Source organism: Balaenoptera ricei, chromosome 18 (genome assembly GCF_028023285.1).
Source record: "Balaenoptera ricei isolate mBalRic1 chromosome 18, mBalRic1.hap2, whole genome shotgun sequence".
Classification (NCBI taxonomy): Eukaryota; Metazoa; Chordata; class Mammalia; order Artiodactyla; family Balaenopteridae; genus Balaenoptera; species Balaenoptera ricei.
In genome coordinates this window covers 65,380,703-65,404,595 of record NC_082656.1, presented here as the reverse complement: position 1 = coordinate 65,404,595, position 23,893 = coordinate 65,380,703, and the positions used below count along the sequence as shown (strand labels likewise).

The 23,893-nt window shown below is 37.4% G+C and overlaps 1 long non-coding RNA gene across 4 annotated transcripts in view; it reads left to right on the top strand.

Moving 5' to 3' along the window:
* LOC132352301 (uncharacterized) overlaps positions 1–23,893 on the top strand; it is a 147,146-nt gene that overhangs the window by 31,988 nt on the left and 91,265 nt on the right. For all 4 annotated transcript variants that reach the window (XR_009498651.1, XR_009498652.1, XR_009498649.1 and 1 more), the window contains exon 3: positions 6,688–6,785. This is a non-coding gene — a long non-coding RNA (uncharacterized LOC132352301). The remainder of the gene's footprint in view (positions 1–6,687; positions 6,786–23,893) is intronic.

The window sequence follows — 23,893 nt, the reverse complement described above, 5'->3', positions numbered from 1 at the left end:
ACTCCTTTAAATCGCCCAATGGGCATCAGATATATCTGCCACATCAATTCAGGAAACTTGAGCTAAAATGCAAGGCAAAAATAGTTCCACCACAATATTGTAGATAGGGCTGTGTTAAAGGACACAAGAGGTATGCTCAGGGCCACTGAGAAAAATGTGTGTGGGGAGTGTTTCAGAAGTTCCATTATAGAGGCTGTTGTCAGGGACAAAACAATCTGTATTCTATTAATATTATTTTATTTTGATTTTACAACCAGTATAGCCTGAGAAAATACACATGTATTTGTACATGTTATGTTGCACACGAGAAAATGAGGCCCAAGGAGGTGGTAACTTTTTCAATAATATCACTACTCTTAATTAGTAAAAATAAGCTGTAAATACTATTTTAGAAAAAAACTCTTTGATATAGTGAGTATCATAGTTGAAAAAGGTCTAGAGTTAGAAATATCAGATCAATTCAAAGAGGCTATGTTTGTGAAGAATGAATGAACCAGGAGCTGATAAATAAATTAAGGTTCATCCATACAATGGAATTTTTATGCAGCTGTTAAAAAGAATGTGGCAGATACGTTAAAAAACACTATAGATAAATCAACGTGGAATTCTAAAATATGTTCAGGTAAGACACAGGAAGGCAGGAAAAAGAAAAGAGAGAAAATAAACAGAAAATCAAAAAATAAAACAAAATGGAATAATAAACCCTAACGTATCAATAATTTCACTAAATATAAATGGTCTAAATACACATTAAAAAACAGAATTTGACAGAGTAAGTAAAAAATTATCAAACTATATTTTATCTACAAGAAATTCTCTTCAAATATAATGAGATAGGTAAATCGAATGTAAAACAATGGGAAAATATATATCATGCAAACATTAATCAAAAGAAAGCAGGAGTGGCTATATTAATATCAGATAAAATAGACTTCAGAGCAAAGAAAATTTCCAGAGACAGAGAGGAACTTTACATGATAAAAAGGTCAATCCACCAAGAAAGCATGACAATGATAAATGTGTATCATAACAACAACAAGCTTCATATCCTTAAAACCTGTTTGATAGCAATATTTTTGTACAATTAAAGATAGCTGTTTAGAATATCTTACTGATAATTAATTCTATATATTTATAATAACAATTTTATGTTTTCTTTGGCCTTTCATGGTTTTAAAAATTGACATTTTTCCATTACAGAACAACTTTATCAACCCTTTCTTCTCTGGTATAGAGTCACCAGTTAGGTAGATAGACACTTTCAGTAGTAAAGCTGTTAAGAGGTTTAAATTAGCACATGTAAGGGAAAGTATATAGTGTATTTTGAGAAGCTTTATGAGAGAGAGACGGACTTTTCCCTAACAACTTTGCTCAGTGTATACTGAGTTATACACCAATAATGCTATGTAACAAACTACCCCAACACTTGATGACTTAAAACAGCAATCAGCTATTGGCAAAGATCTGTGGGTCAGTAGGCTTGGCTGATTTAGGCTGGCTCAGGTGAGCAGCTCTTTTTTGGGCTGGAACAGCTTGAGTAATTTTGCTTCTAAACACTGGTCTGTAGGTTGTCTGTGGTGGCTCTGCTCACACGTCTTTCATTTCCCTTGGAACAGTTGGCTAGTTAGAGCATGTTTTTCACACGGAAAAGGCAGAGGCACAAGAGAAGAAGAGAAAAGACATGAGTTATCGTAAGGTCTAGTCTTGGAACTGGCACACTGTCCCTTCTACTCATATGGCATTAGGTAAAGCAAGTTACGTGGCCAAGCTCAAATGTAAGGGGCAGGTGAATATACACCACTTTTAGAAGAATTGCAAACTCCTTAAGCAAAGGATGTAGATACAGGGAAGTGTGAAGAATTGGGGCCAATGGTGAGATTTAGTAAGACTGTTAACTGTGCTATCAATCCCGCTTGCCAAACAATACACACACACACCTGACTAATGTCTTCCCGCTAAGTTTGGGTGGATTTTTGATTAACTTGTTTTTATTTTGTATTTTTAAATTTTTATTTATTTATTTATTTTTACTTAATTAATTTATTTATTTGGCTGCGTTGGGTCTTCATTGGTGTGTGTGGGCTTTCTCTAGTTGTGGCGAGATGGGGCTACTCTTCGTTGCAGTGTGCGGGCTTCTCATTGCGGTGGCTTCTCTTGTTGCGGAGCACGGGCTCTAGGCGCGTGGGCGTCAGTAGTTGCGGCACGCGGGCTCAGTAGTTGTGGCTTGCGGGCTCTAGAGCGCAGGCCCAGTTGTTGTGACGCACGCGCTTAGTTGCTCCACGGCATGTGGGATCTTCCCGGACCTGGGCTCAAACCCGTGTCCCCTGCATTGGCAGGCGGATTCTTAACCACTGCGCCACCAGGGAATTCCCAAGTTTATCAAATTTAATTGATTTTCTTAACGGGACTGAAATAATGTGGTCTAAGTGAAAAAATAGACTTTCTTCGTTAGGGCTGAATTTAAAAGGGCAGACTTTTGTGGTATCAAAATAACTGGCTTTACAATTGGATGTTAGCTCTGCGTGGCAATTATTCTTTACTTCTTTGCTCCTCGGATCCTTCTTGTGTTCCTTTTTATCTGCCATGCGTTACACTTTTATAATTAGGAGCTGATTAAGCCATGGTAGACTATTTTTACTTTTTCACTTCAAAAATTATTCTAGAATGCTTTTTTCCCCAATTGTCTATTTCACAAATAGCCTGATTATTGGTATTGGTGTTTCAGTGGTGAAACTGAAATCAACTAATGTATATTCCATGGTGGAGGAAGCAAAATGCCTATTGGTTGAATTTAATCCATATTCAGTTGTGATATTTGTGCCTTAAAGGGGTAAATTTAACAAGGCCTGGATTTAATTTATCAAGTATACTGACGTAGGTAGATAACAGCATGGAACCTGATGCATCAGAGTTGGAAGTATAATGAGATCAGTAGGCAAGCCCTCCATAAAATTACTTGGGGCGTAGGAGAATCCAGACATAGCAATTATACTTAGCAAGAAGAAGCAGTTCTAGAGAGTGTAAAGCAATTAGTCAGATTTACAATCTCAGAGGAGAGAAGGGAAAATTACTTAAGTTAAACTCAGAAGCATCTTAAATCATCATTACACTGTATTGATCTCAGTTGAAAGTGACTGGCTAGAAATGCTTGGTTTATCTTTACCGTTAAATATTTCCATGGTGTTTGACTAACGCCAAGAATATATAGACTGGCATTTGAACTATAGTGAATTATAAGCACCTAGGCTTTTGCTGTGTGTGCATGTCTTTTGGAAGAAGAGTCTCAGAACATTTAAGAGAGTTGATGTTGATCTATAAGCTAGTTGTATTTTTTAACATTCCTGATAATGCACCAAAGTAAAGGGTGGGCAAGTACATTTAAAGAGAATGAAGAAGTATACATGGCAGTGGTTTTACGTGAGAAATAGGCTGCACTATTTTAACTGGTTTTATATCAGTATATGTCATTGTCCATTTACTTATTAAATGGTCCTTATTATTAAGTGTATAAGTGTAAGGAGAATGATTTTAAAAAGCCGTGGTCCCTATAGAATCTCTCTCTCCCTTTACCATTTCCCATAAAGGGATGGTTGGTGGGGAAGGAAAATCTGAGTTTTAAAAGCTTCCAGGATTTGGTTCTTTATATGGCTAAAGGTGGACACTAGGGTTTACATCTCTTTGATATTTTTTGTATTCATGTTTGGGAAACACTTTAATGAGTCCTCATTTATGCAAATAGAAGGTATTAGAAACAATAAGAAAAATGCAGTTTTTTTTTTTTTACACATATTGATGCAAAAATCTTAAAGTTACCTAGTAGCATCCAGCAGCACATGAAAAAACAATACATCATTACCAAGTGGGCTTCTTTCCAGAAATCTAAGGATGGTTCAGTTTTAGGCAGCTTTGACCGTATTAATAGACCAAATGTGAATCCAAAAGATCATTGTCCCTGGATATTGAGATAGCTTTATATAAAACTCTACACCCATTCTTCACGGTGTGCTGGATATATTATAATTGCTCTTCCAGATCATTCTTCACTCTGTGCCCCAGGAGGCTGGCCTGTATGGATTCCATCAAAGGACTGTTTCAGTCTCTGGGGTCTAGCTGGGTTCAGGAGGAGCTCATGGAGTGAGAAGAGATTGAGGTCAGAGTATTTAGTTCCTGTTTTCCTCTCTGAAGCAATGCGTCCAGCTAATTGTGTGCCTCAGAAAAATGTCCCTGCTACCCCGAAGTTGGCTTTTCTATATGACTTTCTCCCTCTGAGTTCTGGACAGTGCTTCAATTCCTTGTCCCTTCTATCCTTGGAATAATCCCAGTTTTATTGAAATAGGCTTTGAGGTTCCTTGATACTCCAGCCTCACCTTAATAAATAGTCCCTTTGTTAAAATAAAATTACCCTAATTTCAGTATGCCATCTGTTTCCTTCTGTGACCTTGATTGGTTCATATGGGAAACTTCCTTAACATGATCAAACATTGTGGTATATCAATAAAGTAAACAGACAAAGAAGGAATGTATCTGGTCTTTTGTCTGAGGTTCCTGGCACAGAGCTGCAAAAACCCTTGGAATTGCCTGAGTGATAGGAGTGTCTTTGTTATGGTAATGAGTGACTCATGGTGGGTCCCTAGGTAGCTTCAGGATGGGGTCTGGTCCCCAAAAGACCAGGCACATGATTAAAGGGTTGGGGACTTTGAGGTAGCCTGACATGTAGGAAGCAGAGAGGGGCTGGAGATTGAGTTCAATCACATGGTCAATGACTTAATCATTCATGCCTAAGTTATGAAACCCTGATTAGAAGCTCTGTGGAACTTCCTGACTGGAGAGTACATTAATGTGCCTGGAGGGTGACATGCCCTGACTCGATGTGGAGGTGGCATGGGGACTCTGCACTCCCTTCCAGTACTTCACCCTATGAGTATCCTTTTTAACAAAGCTGTAATTCTAAGTATAGAACTCTCCTGAATTCTGTGAGTCATTCTAGTGAATTATCAAAGCTGAGGGGCTTATGGGAACCCTCCAACTTACAGTCAGTTAGCTGGAAGTCCAGGTTGCCTGGCAACCCCCTAAAATGCAGCTGGCATCTGATGCAAGCACAGTCCTGAGAAGGGTTAAGCCCTTAAACTTGTGGGGTCTGATGCTAACTCCTGGTAGTTAGGGTTAGAATTGTATTGCAGTACATCCAGTTGTGATGGGAGTGAAACAGAGCAAACATATGCCAGATCAGGAGACAGCATCATGTTTAATGGTAAAGCTTCAAAAATATTTCTACTAAGATGGGGATATCTACTGTCATACTAATATTTTCACTTTTAGTAATACTATTTATTAAGGCTGTGAATTTTCACAGAGTAAAACATTGGTTTTGCTGAGTCTTGTAAGTTCTAATATGTTTCATACTTATTTTTACAAAATACTCTTTCTCTTCCCTGGAACACTCTTTTGGTTTTACCAGAATTTGTGTCTCCCAAAGTGCAATTCCTAAGACCCCACAGTAAACTCTTTTCTTATTTGTAGCCTTCTGTGTTTCTTCTTGGTCGACAATAGTTTACCTTAGGGTTTGCTCTTGGTGTTGTACAATCTATGGTATCGGACAAATGTATAATGACGTATATCTATTACTGTAGCATCACACGGGGTGTTTTCATTGCCCTAAAAATCCTCTGTGCTCTGCCTATTCATCCCTCCATCTAACCACAACGTTGGCAACTACTGATCTTTGTTGATTGTAGAGTTTTTGGTTTTTTTTTTGGTGGGGGGGCGTGGGGTAGGGTTAAATGAAATGATGAAATGTTTACCAAATCCAAAGCAGTGCGCCAGGCACATAGCAAATGATCAAAAAATTTTAGCTTCTTCCTTTCTCTCAATTTCCTAAATATACTCTGAGATCTGGCTTTTATTTATAGACATTTAAAGGCTACTCTTTTTTTTTTAGATTCTCTTTATATAAGGACTCAATTATGGAAAATTACTTTTATTATATTTAGCCTATATGAGAAACTAAGAAATAATTTACTGGATGTAAATTTGGGTAGAAATGGATGTCTTTTTAAAGTTCCCTTACTATAAATCAAATTTATTCCTGGACAGCTATTAGTGATGTTAAAAAACAAAATTCTACTGAATAAATTTGAAGATCTAATTAACTTTATTCAATGATTTATGAATCAGGCAGCATTCCATCTAACAACTAGAAGCAAGCTCTGAGGGGTTATACAAAATGAATTTATAGAAAGGAGGGTGGGGCAGGAAGTCACTATTACAAAAAAAAGAAGTTATTTTGGGCAAGAAATCTTTTCAGGGGAACCCAAGGGCAAGCGTTTTATCATGCAGATCGCCTCTTCTTCCTCTGGGGGGAGATAGAGAGGGCCCATGTGACAGATTACCTTACTGGTGCTGCCCAGAAAATTCCAGATTGGTTAATTAAGATTACATTTCTGGTGAAGGTCGAAACTACAGTTGGGTAAGGTATTAAATCTAGGTTTGGCATCATGGGCTTTAGCACAAGTGACACCATTTTAGGTCTGTGGTTTTTCCCTTTAACAGTGCTATTCTTCAATTCGAGAAGTATAGTTACAGAATTTCTACGTTTATGGGATGAATACATTGTTATAAATTCACTCTTAGGTATAATGCTTCTCAGATTTCGAAGTTTAAGCTTTTTTTTTTTTTTTTTTTTGTCAGCATCAAGTCTTTGATTTTGCTACTAGCAAAATGGTCTGGATTATCATACCTAAAACTGTGTAGCTAAAGCCGAGATACTGCTGGCAAGGCAAACTATGGTGAGTACTTTTCGAGAATCAAATATTCCTGATTTGATGTGCTAATAACCAGAGTCAGTCCCTGGCAAAAGGCAAAATTTGTTTCAGTTTTGGTTCATTTTGTACTTTATTCTTTTTTGGTAGCAAACCTTATGCTCTTTTTCAAACAGGTTTATTTTGCCTTATTCTTACTTTCATTGTGATTAAACATGTTTATTCTAAAGCATAAATTCACTAGGCAATGCATACAAGGAGATATTCATTTTATTCCTATGCAAATTTGTCTTTTTGGCAAAATAGAGTTCTTTCTGGTATTTGGGCCATGTAGGCCAAGTATCATATTGTTCTTTCTTGTAGAAGGAAAATAGATGCACATATTTTCTATAGTAAATTTTCACTGAGTTCACTGAAATCAACTGCTGTACATTTCTGTTTAGCAATTTGGAACTTTAAAAGTGTTTTCATGCTTTATCTTCTTAATAACTGTGTAAGATAGACAGGGCAGGTAGCATTGTTGGTATTGTATAAAGAAATTGCAAAGTAAAGACTCTGAATGACATATCCAGACTCTAGGAGCTGGAGGATGGGTTGAAAACCCAGTCTTTGGCCTTTTGGCACAATGATTTCTCTGCTAAACCACTATGCCTCTCTATTTGTAACTCAACTAAACTTCGTGACTGTTTATGTCAGAGAAGTTGGGGATATGTGGTTATGTATATTAATTCTGGCATGTCAAATCATAGGGTTGTTTGACTTTTTTTTTCTACCCATAGTTGTAGGGAGTTGTGAGAGGTGAGCTTATAATTCTAGCCTTTGCTGTTATAGTAACTGATGACTGTTGACTCACAGCCAGGTTCATTTGCTTAGAATTATTTATTTGGTAAGCGGATTTGTCTTGGGCCATGCCGGCTGGTGTCAGGCAATACAAGATGACTGGACTTGAATGCATCAGAATTTTGTAATTAGAGTTTGTCTAAACAAAAATAATGAAACAAACAAAGTTAGAATGTTCCCAGCCCTACTGATAAATTATTGTATTCCCAAGAATTTAAGTCAGAAACCAGAAGAAATCTTTCTCTCAAATAAAAGTATGTGGATCTAAGTCATTTCTTGTCAAATTTTCCTGATATAGGTATTGACAAAAAAGGAATCATTATTCATTGAATAGCATGTGCTTGTTCCTTTACTGCCCAGCTCTTTTAAGCCTATCAAATCTGCAAAGTCTATATTATTGTCCCATTTGACAGATGAGAACATTGAGACTCAGGGCGATCAATTGCCAGTAATGACAGAGCTCAAATTTGAATAGTGTTCTCAAACCAAAGTTCATGCTTTTTCTATTCTCCCAACAATCCTCTCTCACAAACAAATGTCTACAATTTCTGTAATCTCAAAATGTTTGTGTTTACAAATCTTATCCCTAAGAGATAATCATTTCTTAAGTAAATTAGACGTTTTTATTTGCCTGAGTAACCAGAAGAATTTTTTCAAAAAGGGAGATAAATTGTAGATTAAAATATGTTCCTTAAACCATTTTGATAATGTCAGGCCATATTAAATAACTGCAGATAATTTAAACCCCATGCTTAATCTAAGTTTGATTTGGAGGTAAGGAATTCCTCTGATACACTACAGTAGTTGTCCCTGGAGTATAAAAAATTATTTTGTATAGGTGAGGGAATTCAGCAGGGTTAGTGAAAATTTGCCAGCATAAAAATTTAGAAGGCATTGATCTGTGTACCTACACGTGAAGTAGAAAGATTTAGTATATAAAAGATTTGTGCGTTCTACTTATAAATTTTAATTACCATGCATATGATAAAAAGACTCCTAATACTGTAATTTAAAAATCTACATAGATTTATTTTCCCAGAAAAAAATCTTTATGATTAATTGCATGTAACACCTCTAAGAGATCCTCAGTACTTTGCCTCAGTGTACAAAGTTTTTGTTAAAAAAAAAAAGTATAATAACTCGTTAAGGATTCATTGTGAATACTGTGTTGCATTTTAAATACTGTTTGGTAAATTCTAGTTTTGACAGTAGTGAAATGATTTAGTTTGGAGTGGGCTCTTGGTCATGCTGAAGGACTCTAGTAAATCAGTTCTGTGGAAAAAAATTTGAGTGTACGTCACTGTACTAGCTCTAGGACATTCAAAAGCAGTTAAGCCTTTGTTTTACCTCAAAAAAGAATGTTTAATTCATTAGAACAGGTAGAAAAAAACACACTTATGCTTTTTCTTGGTATTTTACTTGAAGATTAATCTTTTTTTTCACCACTGGATCTGTACAAAAACAAATTTATTTGGAAGGAACTAACTGTCATGTGGTATGTGGGTCTTAGTTTTCTTAAAGTGAATAGGAAATGTCTGGGGCCTAAACAATATTTCAGTTTGAGGGTAATGTGTTTTCTGGTTTCTACTCTGTCAGATTCTCACCCTGGTCTCCAGGGGAGGCAAGAAAAGATTGTCTATATGACATATTTTGCCTAAAGCAAGTCCTGAAACTAGGATTCATATTATTCATTTGACTGAGTGTTGATTTCCATAGATTTGTCAAGGCTCAGAATACAATCCATTTTCTCAAAAAATGTAATACCTCTCTTTTACAAATGAAGTTGTATTTTGTACAAAATAATGAGGGAAAATGGGGAAGTAAAGAATGTTTGACTTTGAAACATTTTTTACACATTAAACTACATAGAATCAGGCTTTTAAATGGGCTTGATTTTTTTTTTAACTTATTTATTTTTGGAGGTATTGGAAAATTTAGGACTCTGAACACCCGTTTCTGGCCAGATGGAAAGAAACAACAACAACAAAAAAACAAAACCACGTATATAGAAAAATTACTTAGAAATCATGAGGTCTTGTCTCTTTTCAATGTGTGAATCAAAATAGTAAAATATAAACTTAGTCTGATAAAGTAAATGAAATATGACTTATTCCATTCCAGATGTTAGTTGCCACTGATAAAAATCTTCTTGAATTGCTGACTGATCTTGCAGAGATGTAAAATCCATGGACTCAGTTGATAAAGATTAATGATGGTATTATAGTTTTCAGAGATTAATAGAAGATCATAATCATATTTTGCTATATGGGGAAGCTTTTTAAAAATAGGGAATATCCCATAATTGCATTCCAAACATAGTAAGTATAAGAACAGACAGTTTTTGTTGTTGTACTTCTTCTTCAAATCCAGGGATAAAATAATAGAAAAGTTCTCTGAGGTCATGGAAAAGTTCTATGAGGTCATGGAAAAGTACTCTAGAATTAGGTAAAAAAGACAAAATAAGTACCCAAACCATATGATTTATCTGTGGTATAGACAGGAATTACTTTTACACTATTCATTCTCCAAGGCCTAGTCACTAGGTTGAATTTTTCTGTAATGACTATTACAACTATAATTGCCCTTTATATTGAGAAAATCACATCATAATCCCCCCAACAACCTCCCAAACCAATTCCTTGACCTGAATTCCCCATAACTGTTAACATCATTACCAATGGACCACCCTTGACATACTGGAATAGCTTTTATAACAATTCTTAAGTTTCATCCTCTATATTCCATAAAATGCCAATTTATGAATATTCTACCTACATAACACCTTCTTTATCCACCTTATTTTCCCCATATTCATTGCTATTACCCTTGTGGAAGTGTAAGTTAAGTTAATTCAGATTTTTTCTAATAGGAAAAATGAACTTCTTCCACCTTTTAGAATTTAAATATCTCACTACCACCATCCCCAAACACACAAATATCAACTCACTTAGAGTTTCAGGATTAAACCCTTCTTGCTGTAGAGCAAAGATAAATAGTTATTTGCTGAATTGGTTCTAATGGACCATCAGAGTCAATCAAGAAAGAACTAGTGGAGAGGATTTTTGCATAGCAGTTAGAAGGGAGGAAGAAGAGTGCTTGAAAAAGCAAGAAGGAAAGTAAAACATTTGAGGGAGGAAGTCATGTCCTAGTCTAAAAAGGAGATTAGAGGATGAGAGAGGAGAGAAAAGAGGGCTTTCCAGAAGAAGAGACCAATATTTGCCCTCTGGGGAGACTTGGAAAAGAACCCACTGTGAGGGGGCATTGCTGACATGCTCAGGGCTCAGGTACAAGATTTGACTCCCATACTGTGCCTCTCTCCTTGCCACATTGAGGTTTTATGCCATTATTTTTACTGGATGGGGTTTTCCCTTCATCTAGACCCTCATTGGGTGACTATCCAGTAGGAGTGATGCTGCTCTGTTGGACTTTGCTTGGTTTGGTCCTCATCTTAACACTCAGAACATCCTTAGGATCAATAGAGGGCTGATGTGCCTGCTTAGTCTCTAACCTCCATATATACTTGGGGAATTGCTGAACTTAATAACCAGAGACACCCAGAACTCCATGGTGTTTAATGATACACTGGAACATACGTAAGTCTTAGAGACAGCTTTGATCATCTCTAATTTATCATCTTTTTCTTTTCCTATTGTTAAAATATGCATTTATAAAAAGGCCAAATCCTGACTCTCATAAAAATCATAAGATCAACACATGTCAAAGATTTTATTTAACTCATGAATTTATGAGGTAACCAGTTAGATGTTAACAACCAGTTCAAAAAATAAATCAAAGAGCAGAGATAGAGGCCATGAAATGATTTTATAGACGGAAGCAAAACCAACTCTTTTTCATAGGGATGGGGCAGGCAGGTGGGGTTAGGGAGGAGAAATGAAATGTCTCTCCATCAGACAGGATTGTTTTGCACGCTAACCGACAAGAGCCATTTGCAGTGCTATCAGTTATCTACAATTTACAGAATTCTAAAATAGCTCAAAAGACCAAGAAAGGTGCAAATCCCTTAGATTCAGAACCTGGAAGAATGTTCTTTAGAACAGAGGTTAGCAAATCTTTTCTATAAGGGACCAGACAGTAAACATTTTAGGCTCTGTGGTCCACATACGGTTCTTGTCACATATTCACCTTGGCTTTGTTCTGTTTTGTTTTATAACCTTTCAAAAAATATAAAAACCATTCACAGCTCCAATACTGTTCAAAAACAGACCACTGGCCCGATTTGGCCCGTGGTCCTAGTACACCTGACTCCTGCTCTCAACACCTGTATCTTAGGATTAAAGTCATCCAATAACCTTTTTGGTCCATTTCAAAGTCTTTCACATTTTTCCTTATACCATCTGGACCCATCCTTCATTTTGTTGCAAAATAATTCTTTTAAGATGCTAATTTGGTCTCAGCTTTCTCCTTTCCGGGAAATTTCATTGGATCCTTGCAGAATTAATTAAGTGCAGACTTCTTGGACCTGGACCTGGCATTCAGGACTTTTGCTCATGTGACTGATGCAGATTTATTCCCCAGTATCTTCTGTGTGTGAACCACTCACTCACTCTTACTTAAATATGCCTTATTTTCTTACTACTGTACATTTTCACGTTTTAACCATTACTCAGAATTTTCTTCCTTTTTTGAAATCCTAGGCTTCCTTACAAGGCCTGTTTCAAAAGCTGTCTGCCCACTGGTGTCTATCCCAATTTTTACATGGGGGGATGTTCTTCCTCGAGTCATACTAACATTAGCATCATTATTACTATCCTTCAATCTAATCTTCCTCTATTAACTCATCTTTACCTGTATTACTTCCTGTCTTAGTCTGTTTAGGCAGCTATAACAAAAATACCATGTAGTGGGTGGCTTATAAACAACAAAAATTTATTTCTTAGAGTTCTGCAGGTTGGGAATTCCAAGATCAAGGACAGATTCAGTGCCTGGTGAGAGCCTGCTTCCTGGTTCATAGAAGGCTGTCTTTTCACTATAATCTCATATGGTGGAAGGGGTAAGGGAGCTCCCTGTGTTCTTTTTCGTAAGGGCACTAATTTCATTCATGACCTAATCACTTCCCAAAGACCCTACATTCAAATACCATCACATTGGGGATTAAGTTTCAACATATGAATTTTAGGGGTACACAAGCGTTCAGTCTATGGCATTTCCCATTCAATATTGAACATTTTTCTTGTTTACCTAATCTAGGCCTTTCAAAGATTAGGTGCTCAGTGAATTTTCGTTGCATTGCATCACTTGTTTCTTCTCTTGCTTCTGCATAATTTTTAAATTTGCTGGCATAAGAGTTTCTCTTGACTTACTGAAATAAGCTAAACGTGTTTGTTGCCTAAAGGCAACATCATTAGCCAGGCTGGTATCTATGGGAAATCACTGACTCTGCTGGTATTAGTTACTTACTGCTGCATACCAAGCTACCCTAAAGCGTATTAGCTTCAAGCTAAACACATATTTATGAGTTACTGTTTTCTGTGCGTGAGATATGTGTGTGTGGCTTAGATGGGTGCTTTGGCTTAGGGTCACGTGTGATACTGCGGTGAAGATAGTGCCAGGGCTGCAGTCACCTCAAAGGTCAGCTGAGGAAAGATCTCCTTCCAAGCTCACTCATGTGATTTTGGCAGGATTCGGTTTCCTGCGGGTTGTTGGACTGAGGGCATCATTTTTCTCACTGGCTGTTTGTCAGAGAACTCCCCCTATTCCTTGTGTCTTCTCCACGGGGCAACTCACAACATGGCTGTTTGCTTCATCAGACTCAGCAAGTGAGAAGAGTCAGAGGGAGAAGGAGGGAGACAGAGAGAGGAGAAAGAGAAAGAAAGAGAGAGATGGAGGTCAAGTCTTTTATAACCTAATCTCAGAAGTGGCATTCCATTACTTTTGCTGTATTCTATTTGTAATAGGCAAGTCTCCAAGTCCAGAACACAGTCCAAAGGATAGAAAATTACACAAGGGTATGAATACCAGGAGGCGGGATCATTAGGCGTCATTTCAGAGTCTACCTGCTCCAGTTCTCTATATGTCAGTTACCAAACCACTCAGATGATGGTAATAATGTTGAATCTACCAAACTCAGAGAACAGCAAAATTAAAATGCTATCATAAGTTCAAAATGCTATGGAATGCATGTTGTGGTCCCTAAATGTAAGAAGACCACGGAAAACTTCTCCTGTCAAATAATGGAGAAATTGATCATATTTATGGAAAAATAATTAATTTTCAGCAAAAATTAATGTTTGCTGAAAATGAAAATGATTTAGTATGACTCTGCATTTTTCCCTCTATTATCTAAACCTCCAGCTTTTGGAAATCCAGACCTTTTTCTCTTGTTTTGCTACAGCATTGCATATTCTAAATAGACACACTTGCATCTTAAAGGAACCTTTGCAAAGATAGTAATCAGACAAAGGAAAGGTTCTCAGGCTTCCGTGAAGGTCTCTAATTTTGGAACTTTCCTAAAAATCTTGAAAGAGACTGATTACTCTGCTTATATATGTATTAGAGCCCTGAGAAATCATCTTTAAAGTGTCTGGTTAATCCAATTTAATCACCATTGTTTCAACTCCTCTTGCTGCAGATTATTACACCTGCAGTCTATCATTGTTCCAGCAGATGGCAAAAGCATACTATGCACCAAGTTGGAATAAGTTTGAAACTTGTATATTGAAGGCATGAACAAATGGTCTCAACCTGTTTTAAAAATCTGCCTTTGTTGTGTTTGGGACACCGTGGATGTGAAGGGAATTGTAGCATTCCATCACGTACACCACTGATGCAGACAGGTTTTGCTGAAATTCTACAGAATTAAAGACAAAAAATAGTTCATAGGAACGAGTGATCTCAAGCAGAATTAAGTCATGCCTGCGTGTTAATCGTGTAGTTAATTCAACCAGGCTTTTTTATTTTTCTTTTTTCTTTTTGATTTATTTTAATAAAACAAACTGGATATAATATGGAAATCATTTTAATTAAAAGAAAGGCATATGGCAGTTTGTAATTATAAGCCAAGAAGATCCATTATTTAGATAGTGTTCTGCAGTGGGAGTTAAAAGACAGAAAGACACAAGACATTTGCATTCAAATGCTGGTTTTCAGTTATGGAATACCAGTATTTTTTAGAGTGTACATAGTATTGCACATATTGTAATTTAGAAAGCATATACGCATAACAATTCCATTGCTATTCTTGTCTATGTTCTTGCTAATTTGTCAATACTGTAATTTAAACCAAGAACATTATGCAGCTATGTGATTGTAACCACTGAGAGATAAGGACGGCAAAATTTATATTCATGCAAAATAAACATGAATTAGACAAAATTCAGATAATTTTTCTGGTATTGATGCTACCTGGAAAGAATGCACACAACCAAAATGCAGTGAAGTAAAGCTTGGTTTTCTGTTTGTTTTCATTATATAAAATGAGATGCATTCTCACAAAAGAAAGAAAGAAGAGAGAGAGACAGAGAGAGAGGAAGAAATCTCCATAATGTATCTTGATAATAATGCCCATTGCTGTACTTGTTCTTCTGGCCTCAGCAGAATATCATGTCCAGTCCTTCCTGTGAGGCGTCCTACCCTTGGTAAGGGGCTCCCCATGGGGAAGGGCCACGTGGAGCCAGGAGAGGTATCAGGAGGTTTGCTGGTGATGCTTTCAGTGAGCAGGTGGGCAGGCTTTTAGCTGGAGCTAGCTCAGCTTGTCAAATCTGAGGGCTTGGAGCGGCAGCCTAAAGGGAAATGAATTCTGAAGTTCGTAGCTGGGAAATGAGAGCAAGACTGGAGGAGCTGTGAGATCGAATTGGGCAGTTCAGGAATTAGTTTCTGAATAGAGGCTATAACGCGTGGCTACTTTTTCTGTGTGGCATTTTGGAAGACTCTCTGTTTAAAGGCATTAGCTAAAAGGAAGGCGTTACATCGATGTCTTTAGGAATTGTCAGTCTACAGAGTCCTCTCCGACTGTTCCCTGCTTTCGCTGATAGCGCAGACCCAATTAGATTGTAAATGGGATTTGGATTACTTTTTACTTAAATACATTCTTATATACGCTTAGAGTAAAGCTTAGCTGGCATTTTTCTATCCACTGTAGACATCTTTCAAGACAACCCATTTGACTGGACATTTTATTATCTCAAAGTGCTTGGCTTTGAAGTACAGTTTTAGAGAATTTATTGTGGCTTGTAGTCTACAGTAGTTAAAACTTGAATCTACTTTAGCACTAATCCTTGGAGAGCCTTATTGTTCCCTTTCTTTCTCCAGAAGTGTGTTGATTTCCCTTTATAGATTTTTACGTATCTACACTGTTTGTTTATCCATTTTTCAGTCCCATGGAGATTTTTAAATAACCATGAAAGTAGTTTTATTCAAGGTTTTCTTGATAACATAAAGTGTGTATATCTATCCATTTCCTTTCTACATGCATATTTTCCTTCATTCTAGATACTGTATGAAATCAATTTTGCAAATGTATCATTGTTTATCACAACACAAATTAGCTGAAAATAAGGATATCTTGAAAATCAGAATCTTGAAAAAATCAACAAAAGGAAAAATCAGGTTCAAAGAACTTAAGACCTTACAGTGAAAATGGCATTAGAGAACTTACCTATATGGTTTTCACATCTGACATTATTAGAAAAGACAGCTTTATTATTAATAAAGTAATATTTTTATTTACTGTATATGATGTGGAGGAAATTGTTAGGGTCTCTATCCACATTAGTTCCAATGATGTATTTATAGTTTGTTTTCTTTGTTGGAGAGAGCTTTCAGGCAGAGAAGCTCTTTGATGCTGGTTTCTGTGTCTTGGCCGCAATCTAATTGTGAATACTTTTGTGATTTTGTTAGAGCTGCTGACAACAGGGTTCTTATACTGGTTCCTACTTCCATGTCCTTTTATCCCTTTTCTCACTTTTCTAGTGACATCATTGCTTGGGTATTTGACTTTTTAAAAACTTTTTGACTTTTTTAGAAGTCAAAAAGTCAACTTTGGGTGACTTTTTTTTTAACGTACTAAGGTATTTTTCACCTCTTCCCAATTCCCAGGGTTTTACGCTTTTAGCTAGGCTTTATGTGAAAATATACACTGTCAACCCATCTTACTTATGTCTTAGCTTCCCCATCGCACAAATACGAACACGACCAACGTGTAATTCCAAAGCACAGCATTGTAGTCTTTTATTTTCACTTGTTTCTAAAGGATTTATTGAAAAGTCACTCATTATTTCTCTGCTACTCATTTTAGCTTCTTTTTTCCAATTTCTGAATGCCAAGGTCCTCTTTCTTTAACTCTCTCTAACAGAACTGCATTTAATAATTTTACAATTGTATTCAATAATATTTACTGAATATCTATACTGTGAATACAGTAGTGAACAGAGCTGATAGAAGTCATATCCTTATCAAACTTCCAAGGTAAAAGAAATGACAGATATTAAAGACATAGTTAAAGTAACGTGAGAGCTATGGATGTTGATGATAGCAAGACCAAGTCTCAGAGAAGGACCAGGGAGGCATCTCTTCCAATTACTAGGAAAACATAACATATTAACTTCAAACCTAGTGCGTCAAACCAGCACCATTATGTGTACATATTCAGTGAGTCAAGCATTTAAACAGACTACAGTGTGATGGCTGGTCTCTGCTTCTTGATATCTGGGGACTCAGTTGGAGGACTCAGAGCAGAGGCCGGAATTGTCTGAAGCACATTCAGTCCTATGTCTGGTACTTGACAATGGCTGTTGGGTAAAAGCTTAGCTATGACTCCTGGCCAGAACAACTCATAAGGCCACGAGCTTGGGCTTCCTCACAGAATTATGGATGAGTTCCAAAGTTATTGCAAGAAAAAGGCAGGCAGAAGCTGTATCCCTTTTATGACCTAGTCCCAGAAGTCACACAGTATCACTTCTGCCTTACTTTACTGGTTGGAGAAGTCACAAGCCAGCCTAAGTTCAAGGGGAGGGGAAACAGACTTTAGCTCTTACTGGACAAGGGACAGAACTCTGGGAAAGCATATAAGATAAGAAATATTGCTCTGCTATAAACGCTTTCAGAAAAATACAATCTGACACAGTCTCTTTGAGAAAGTGATACTTAAGTTGAAGCTGTTTGCAAGGGAATAAATATGGAAAGACATTATGGTCAGAGGAAGCTGTCTGAGTAAGGATCCTGAGGTGGGACAAGCAAGTGACTTAAATGAGAAAACGAGAGCCAGTTTAGCTGGGTCATAGAGAGTGAACAGGTGATTGGCAGGAGATAAACCTGGAGAGGTAGGGCCGTATAGGTCTTGGCAAAGAGTTCAGACTTCAAGCAAGGCCCTACACATCATGTTAAAGATATGCAAACCTTACCATGAAGATTATAGGAGACTGTGGGCAGGTTACAGTTTGGGAATGACATGATCAGATCTGTCGTTATAGACGTCAGGCTGCTGGATTGCAACATAGAAGTGTGGGTAATGGGAGCAGTTCAAGGACAATTGCAGTGAGCCAGGTTGGAGAGAAAAGTGGCCTGGACTAGGGAGGTGGCTGTGGAGTTAGAGTCAAGTAGATGGATTTGAGATCTAATTAGTTGGAACGGGCAAGATTTGGGAAATGGTTTCGTGGTGAGGTAAGAGGGCAGTCAGATTTGAGAATGTATTTCTGATGTTTTGCTTTGGAAACTATTTATGGAAAGACTGGAGTAGCAGGAATGGCTTTTGGGGGTAGAGATTATGAGTTAAGCTTTAGAGATACTGAATTAAGTGTTTTGAAAGCTACATTGAGATGTCCAATGGTAAGTGGATTATATGGGTCTGGAGCTGAGGAGGGATGAAGTATATGTTTGTGAATCATCTGCATATCGATGGTACCTACAGCCATGGATTAGATCAGAAGAGGCTATCGATAAAAGGGGAAGCAGTGTCACAAATTAGGTTACTTAAAGAATAAATTAGGTTACTTTCATCTTGCAGAGAAAGAAAAGCAGCTTGGGAAAAGGAATTTGACTTTTCTTACAGTTTAAACTCCTTCAGAGCAGGAGTCATTTCCTTACAGAATGGATTGAGATATAATTACAGGTAGAATGGGTAGGGTCTGGGAAGTGGTTTGGCTTTAAAAGATCTCTGCAGAGTCCATTTTCTATAGCAACTGAGAAAATTCATAGACACGAGGCTGGAAAATACTGAATTCATCAGTAGTGGAGAATAATGCTTATAATTGGAAAGACATGGTTTTACATAGGTTTTATTTTATGTGCTGTGAAATAAGAAAAATGCTCTCTAGATAGTAAAAAAGTAAAACTGTATTTAGAGTGAAGGTGAATAATCAGAACTATTTGTACAAATTTGCAAGACTGTGTTCTGAAATTATGCTCAATGAGGCTGTAGACCCATGAATTTTCTATGGCAGTGAATATTTTCTATGTTTTGCAACATAGAAGAGTGGTTTTGAGAAGAGTGTGTCCAGGCCTTTGAAGTCCTTCTCTATCCCTTTGAGTGTGAGTAGGTGGGAAGATAGGAAGAGTTACAGCAGTGCGTTATTAATAACTACTGGCATTGCTGTGGTTGGCCACATGTGACCAACTAGTTGGTGGAGCTAATGTGGGCAATTTCACTTCAATTTGCAATAAATAAATAGCCACCTGGCTGTCTCTGGGTAACCCATCTTGTTTCTTGGTGACCTAAGAACTTTGCCAATAAAATTATAATACTGTTAGTTATGTGTTGCTTTCTGATTTTTGACTGATTGCTCTCCAGTAGTGGATTATTTTGAAGAGAATGGGCATTATGAATAATAACTCTGTTATTAAAATACTTTTAATCCCCAGAACCCCAGAATGTTGTATCTTCTCAGCAAAGAGAGACAACACTTTGGTAATAACAGTATCTGATGTGAATGGGTTTAATGTTTTTGAACCTGCATCAGTGTAGGGAAATCCTGAAGATGGAACTTATTATTGAAGTATTATAAATTATAAATTTCAATACTAGGTAATTGTAAATGGAAGGCTGATTTTCTGTAAGGTGAATTCATTCATTCATTTAATATATACTGAATATTTACTACTTGCTACTTATGGTTCTAGGCTATTGAGGTCTAAGAAATGAGCACAGTAATTGCCATTCAGGAGCACACAGTGAAAGAGAGGAGAAAGTCTAGAATATTCCCTATTGCATTCAGGGTGTTATGAGAGTACAAAGAACCGTTACCTAAATCAGAAGCTTTTCCTGATGCCGTGGTCTAAAAGGAAGTTGACTTGAAATGAATCCTTCACAAGACAATAGGTGTTAATACCTCTAACGTTTTTCTTTTAACATTTAACATATCCCAGAAAAAAAGTAATATGGTTCCACAGTGTGAACAGGTACATACTTCATTTTCTGTATGATAATTGGGATCTAGACAATGAGACGCTGAGTATAATGAGGCTGCTGGGAGCCGCACGAGATAGATTTCCCCACAGGTGTAATTTTCCTTCTAGGTTTGACACTCTGCTGGGTATATTGCGCTCAGGGCCTGAATGTGGTTCACCATTAGTGGTTCTCAAAAACATTAGTGAGTATCTGGATCACCAGGAGGACCCCTTAGAGCAGAGTCCCAGGCTCCAGACCTGGGGTGGGGCCCAAGATTTGCATTTCTAACCATTTCCCAGGTAACGCTGGTGCCAATGCTGCTGGTCCCAGAACCACACTTTGAGAACCACTGCATTCGATTTACCCTCGTCCTCAGTGAGTTTACAGCCAGGTGGGGAAGACAGTAAATGAGCAATACGGTGTAGTAAGTACAAAGGGAAGTGAAGATTTAAGGTGAGATTGCTTAGAACCATCAGATTTATGTCCAATAGTGACCTAGTGATTTGTAGACAGGCAAAATGAAGTAAACATCTGATGTAATTATTAAGACACTTTGTCCCCAAAGCCTAACAGTATAAACCTTTTAGTGAGGAAGAAAAAGTGACAGTGCCTCCTTGATTGTTTGTCTGTGCTGATTGGTTTCACCAGTTAAATGCTTCCCTTTACAATTCTTTGCTGATTTAACCTCACATCATTTGGGAACTACTTTTCTCTCCAGTGTCATCAGATAAATAGTGGCTGTATTTGTGTTTCTTGACAGCCATATAAAAGTGCATTTATAGGCTGGGGTTTCATCTGTCTTCCTTTTTATGTATAGTTGCAAATATAATGAATTATGTCAGAGCCTAAATAAAAGTCCTTTCCTTTCCTTTGACAAAGTTTTTCTTCTGACCCAATTTAAGAACTGTGAACTGAGAGATTATCTTATACAATGAAGAGAATAGAAAAATCCTAAACTTTTGAAGATAGATTTTGTTATTACAAAGTATGTGAATAGTCTGTAATCATTTTACTTGAATTTCCAGAGGAGAAAAAAGTTATTTCTTTCATATTTCACTTTAGTGAAAGACTGAAAAGCAGTTTCAAACAGTGTAGGTGTTTCCCTCAGATGTCAGATATTTAGAATTGGCCCAAAGTAGAGAACGGTGCTTTCTAAAAGCATAGTTTGGAAATTAATGAATACTGCTTTGCCTCATAGTTCTATCTTCTGGTTGCTTTAATATAATTTTATTGCCCCCTTAACGCTTCTTCTCCCACCCCTCATCCCTTTGCTTTCTGCTACAGTCTTCTTGCAGGGAAAAGAGGAGTTTCTTGCCAGATAATGTCTCAGGGTTATGTACACTGTCTAATCCTATATCCTTCTCATTTTCTTTTCCTTTTACATACCCCAAATTTTGACCTACTTTTCCAATTTATGTCAGTTAATCTTCCCTGTGATTTTGTTCTCTTCTCCAAGACACTGTGGAATAGAGCATAGGATTTCTAATTCCTATTTCTTTTCTTTAAAGTACTTAACTCCCTTTTTATTTTTAAAGAACTTAATATTTATAAGAAGGCAAATATGGATTACCAAAGTTAACAAATGACAAGTATGTAATAAATACACAAGAAGTCTTAGAATGTCCTCTTTGTAGCTATATCCAGTTTTGTAATGTGAACCAGATTTGCTTTTTTTTTTTTTGGCCACGCTGCTTGGCTTGTGGGATCTCAGTTCCCCTACCAGGGATTGAACCCGGGCCACGGCAGTGAAAACTTGGAATCCTAACCTCTAAGCCATCAGGGAGTTCCCCCAGATTTGCTTTTTTTTTTTTTTTTAAGTGTTCTTTTTTTTTTTTTAATTTTTATTTATTTATTTATTATTTTATTTTCGGCTGTGTTGGGTCTTCGTTTCTGTGCGAGGGCTTTCTCCAGTTACGGCGAGTGGGGGCCACTCTTCATCGCGGTGCGCGGGCCTCTCACTATCGCGGCCTCTCTTGTTACGGAGCACAGGCTCCAGACGCGCAGGCTCAGTAGTTGTGGCTCACGGGCCCAGTTGCTCCGCGGCATGTGGGATCTTCCCAGACCAGGGCTCGAACCCGTGTCCCCTGCATTGGCAGGCAGATTCTCAACCATTGTGCCACCAGGGAAGCCCCAGATTTGCTTTTTAAATGTTTTTTTTCCCCCTGACTCTCTGATCCCTTTGACTACTTGACTTTCTAAGTTTCTGATTCTTCTGGGAATCTCTAAGAATTATTTTCTCATAGGACACAATACTAAATCTTCTCCCCAGACTTACTCTTGTGCCCCTTGGTTTTCTCCTAATGACAATCCTACATGCTACTACACTAGTACAAGCACCTTGCTTTTCACTGTCTACACTCGGCAGGATCAGCTGGAACCAGAGCAAATCTTTTCTTTACTAAAACTTGATTTAATGGCATAAGGAATATCTGTATTTACCTTATATTCTGCAACTTAGTCCCCCCAAATTTTCTTTCGGTGGTATGATCTAGTTCCCACCAGGTTACAGTAAATAAATTAATTACATGTGTCCCCAATGCACCCTACAGATAATATCCTAGCCCTACCTGCCTTTCTCCTCCCCTACCTGAGAAACATCCCATTTCTCAAAGCCATATAGGCAAATCCCTATCTTGCTATGCTGTCCTTTGGCATCGGTTTCTATTCTAGACAGGGGTTATTGGTTGCAAGGAACTGAAACCTGCTCAAGATTCCTTAAACAGAAAGGGAAGCTTATTATATAGGTTTGGATAAATACAGCCAGGTCTATTGGGAACTGCCATTGGAAACAAGGCTTCTGTCTGGAACCATGTTTGTTCCTTCAGTATCCTTTGGGCAAAATGGTCTCCTCTAGGCCTTTATTTGTTAAGCCTGGCGTGTTTTTGTTCTCCATGATTTTCACTTATCTTTGCTCTTTCACTTGGTTCCCCACGGTTCATTGATTCCATCTTTGTGTCTCTTGGATTAAATTCAGGAGAGGGGTAGGAATTCCTGATCCACCTGTTGTCATTCATGGGGGGCTGCGGGAGAAAGTCGGCCACACTTTCAGCTATTAAAAAGATTTCATCACATTTGCGGGAAATTTTTTTTTCTGAGAGCCACCCCTCCCAAAAGGTTAGATTAGGTTAAGCTATTTTTAGAAGCAAATTAAGCTAAAATTCTGCACGTAGAAATTTTCTTAAAACAAAGTGTTCTAAAACTATCTCGAAAGTAGAACCTTGATACAATAAATAAAAAATATTTTTAATATACGGCAAGAAGTGCTTTGATAATTGCAACCTCTCTTTTTACATCTGGAATGAATTCAAGTGCTCAATTTAAGAAGAAATCTGTTAATAAATAATGATAGGGACCTAAGTTAGTACCAAATATCTACCAATCAAAGTAATAATCACTAACTATCAACAACTTTAAAGAAGGGAGAAAATAAACTTTGTACTATTTGCTCTTCATAGCAAGCTTGAACTACAATTTTATCTGATTTGTGAAGAAGTTCTACAAAGGCCATTTATAAGGTCAGGAAGGTGATGCCCTCATGGTGAGATTAAGGCCTTAAAAGAAGAGACACCAGAGAGCTTGCTGGTTTGCTCTTTCCATGCGTGCACACACAGAAGAGGTTATGTGAGTACACAGTGAGAAGGCAGATGGGTACAAACCAGAACAAGAGCCCTCTCCAGGTCCTGAATTGACCAGCACTTTGATATTGAACTTTTCGGACTCCAGGACTGTGAGAAATAAATTTCTGTTGTTTAAGCCACCAGTTGATGGTGTTACGGCAGCCTGATCTAAGATGCTGTACATTTTAACTTTTGCAGCTATTATCTTTTGCAGAGAATGCTCAAGTTCAGTGTATTCAGTACATTCAATGGAAATAATTTCCAGAACAATAGTCACTTCCTTAATCTGCACAGATTTGAATAGGAAACAGCACATAACAAGAAATACTTGATGTACA